The sequence below is a fragment of the Solanum tuberosum genome, unplaced genomic scaffold, assembly GCF_000226075.1.
Source record: "Solanum tuberosum cultivar DM 1-3 516 R44 unplaced genomic scaffold, SolTub_3.0 scf00375, whole genome shotgun sequence".
Lineage (NCBI taxonomy): Eukaryota > Viridiplantae > Streptophyta > Magnoliopsida > Solanales > Solanaceae > Solanum > Solanum tuberosum.
In genome coordinates this window covers 411,198-414,437 of record NW_006239299.1, presented here as the reverse complement: position 1 = coordinate 414,437, position 3,240 = coordinate 411,198, and the positions used below count along the sequence as shown (strand labels likewise).

The 3,240-nt window shown below is 31.8% G+C and overlaps 1 long non-coding RNA gene across 1 annotated transcript; it reads right to left on the bottom strand.

Moving 5' to 3' along the window:
- Positions 1-891: 891 nt before the first annotated feature.
- On the bottom strand, positions 892-3,012 carry LOC102578275 (uncharacterized). The gene is made up of 3 exons (XR_368469.2): positions 2,947-3,012; positions 2,768-2,813; positions 892-939 (listed from the first exon to the last, which is right to left on the bottom strand). It is a non-coding gene; the product is annotated as an uncharacterized lncRNA (long non-coding RNA).
- Between the last annotated feature and the right edge of the window lie 228 nt (positions 3,013-3,240).

Here is a 3,240-nt window from a genome sequence, read left to right as displayed (position 1 = left end):
AAAAGAGTTAAAAAAGAAAAAATAAGTGATTTAAGAAAATTATATAAATAACATTAATGATGAGATGAAGATTAAGAAAAAACGTCAAATAAATTAGTAGTATTGATGATGATAAAAGTTAAATAAATCATTTTTTCTATTATTTAAATTTTTAACATAAAATTTCCAATGTTTTAAAATTAAAAATAAATGTTAAAAAATAAAATAAAAATGGAGGCTATAATTATTTTATTAAAGAAAAATATGTGTAGAGAAAGTAGAAGTAGATGAAGTTACTTTAGTTCATCTTTTTGGTGGGCCTCAATGTACAATTTCTATAGCTTTTAGTCCAACTCTTTAGTGCAATGTTGATCCTCCAAACTCCCATTTCTAAATAAGAGTAAAGTAATAACTAGATGGAGAAGGCCCGTGGCAAGCACGGGCCCAATATTCAAACTAATATAGCTGAAATTTGTTCAGTGAAGCAGCTATGTACTTATTATGCTTCTGAAAATATTAATGACGCAAGAGTCAAGACTACTGCAAAAAATGGTTAATATCATACTATTAGAAATATTCAAAATATGTACAACTGATGCCAGTATGGTGTCTACTTAAGCTATCTACAAACATGAACTAATGTTATACATCCAAAAGATATAGCAAATGTTTTAGTTTTGACATATAACATGACTATTTCGTAATTTAGCAAATATAAAATGCTAAGTCAGAGTTTGATTTTTAGTAGCTAATCTTCTGCATTCAAAAAATCATAGCATAGGGAGCTATTGAGGAACCTGAGAAAATTGTGTAATGTTAGTAAACCTGAAAAGTTGAGGAAATTGATGATGGAAGTGAAACTGTTAGAAAAGTGGCATATCACATAAGAATGCGGTATAGCACATTACTTGCAGCTCATTTGATATTGACATTTCTTTCCTCAACATAGAAGAGTTCCATCTATCGGAAAAATAAAAATCACATATATAATACATACATATTGTATACATCAGTAATCACATACATAAAATGTCTCGAATTACTCTTGAATAAATTTAAGTTATTTCTTTGGTTTAACCAAAGCTAGACAACCCGAGTCATGCACAGAGTAATTTCAAGACATTTAGAGATGACGGATAAAAGTAAGTCCGTTGACAATTTTCAGAAGCCTGTAGTCCTTTTGAGATTCATTGGAGCTTCTTTCTGAATCTTGATGTTTCATTAATGCAAGGTGAAGTTGAACAACTCCTCCTATTACTGCAAGAATTGGCTCTCGAATGGATTTATGAGAAACCAACACCTAATGGAACTTTTCTCTTACTGTATGCTACCATTCTCAAATTCCAATCATTTGTTTGTTTTGTCCTTAGCAATGATGAGTTTAGGAGATCTATGTTGCCGGTTTCTTGATCATTTTTCTTCGTTAAAACAGGTTAGAGCCTCACATAATGGAGTGATAGTCTCTTTGGATAATTCTAATTGTGAGCTAGCATTTAAGGTTGGGTTAGGCCCCAGAGTGAAAATTATTTTCACGTGATATTAGAGCCAAGGTTAATCCTTGTTTCAAACTCATATTATGGGTTAGGCCCCAGAGTCATATTTTCACGTGATATTAGAGCGAAGGTTCATCCTAATTTCAGACTCATATTATATTGTTGAATTGAACTTAATCTACAATGACAACCTTGTGTAATAAATAGCTTGTATAATGTTATGTTATTTTCCAAATTACATTGATAAAAAGTTTAATGCGTTCGTACCTTGATAAGTAGATATTCCTATACTCCTTTCAAGGATTACAATAAGATCTGCATCTTTTTCCATTCGAGCCTCAATTTCATTTCCTTCTATTTCTCCAAAATCCTCCCATTGACAATGACCAAGCAATAACTGTAAAAGAATATTACTTAAACCACCACAGTGTGTATGTGTTATGATGATCCAATCTATAAAGTTCATCGTAGTACTCTAAAAAGAAACATATGAACTCGAAATTTAAATCTCACAGCTTAGCAATTTATATTAAGAAAAGAAAAAAGGGACTAAAACATAACTAATAGTTGAAATCCCTTTTTTTCTTTTCCTCTTTTGGATCTAATTGTTCGAAATCCTTAGAAATGCAATTTTTATCAAAGCAAACAACTAAAGTCCAATAAAAGCTACTTTCAGAAATATATTTATCACCATTTATCTACAAAAACTCCAAAAAGGTACAAAGCTTTCTCTAATTGTGGGCCTGTGGCTATTTACTTTGATTCAGATTTCAGAATAACTAAAAGACCATGAAAATAAAACTCAAACAGAGAAGAAAAGTCAAAACTTGAAGCACAAAACAAACCCGCAATCTAGTTATAAAGTCCTTTTTTTTTCTTTTTTTACCCTCAATAGGAGCTCCCACCTATTTTGCTCCCTTGGTGACTCGAACTCGCAACCTTCGGGTTGGAGGTGAGGGGTGCTTACCATCCGAGCAACTCCCTCTCGTCAATCTAGTTATAAAATCAACTTTCAATAATATATTTATCATCATTTACTACAGAAACTCGAAAAAAGCACAAGGCTTTCCCTAATTGTGGCAATTTACTTCCATTCAGGTTTCAGCATAACTAAAAGAACAATAAAACAAAACTCAAAAAGAGAAGAAAAGTCCAAAATTCAAGCACAAAACAAACCCCACAATCTAGTATTTCCATATCTTTTGTCAATTAAGAAAAACAACCTCAAGAAACAAAGAAAATACAGAACCCCATTTCCACAATTGACAACACAATATTTAAATGTTAACACTTACTGATTGTCACCAATGGTAATTTCTCGACACCTATTATTACCACGACCTGCAAATTTTAGAGGACCACAACGAAGAACGATTGTCAATATATTTGCTTATAATACATAAGGAAATGTTATAAGTGTGTATCAGTAAACATGTATATTTCAGCATGGTAATAGCTAGTAGGAACAATATACCAATTTCAGTCGTAGAATCAACAGTCATATGAGCAATGCGGAAAGGTTGTGACATTCATCTTGGTCAGTGGCGGAAGTGGTTTCTCAAGCTCATCAGATGGTTTGATAAAATCAACTTTCAATAATATATTTATCATCATTTACTACAGAAACTCGAAAAAGGCACAAGGCTTTCCCTAATTGTGGCTATTTACTTCCATTCAGGTTTCAGAATAACTAAAAGAACAATAAAACAAAACTCAAAAAGAGAAGAAAAGTCCAAAATTCAAGCACAAAACAAACCCCACAATCTAG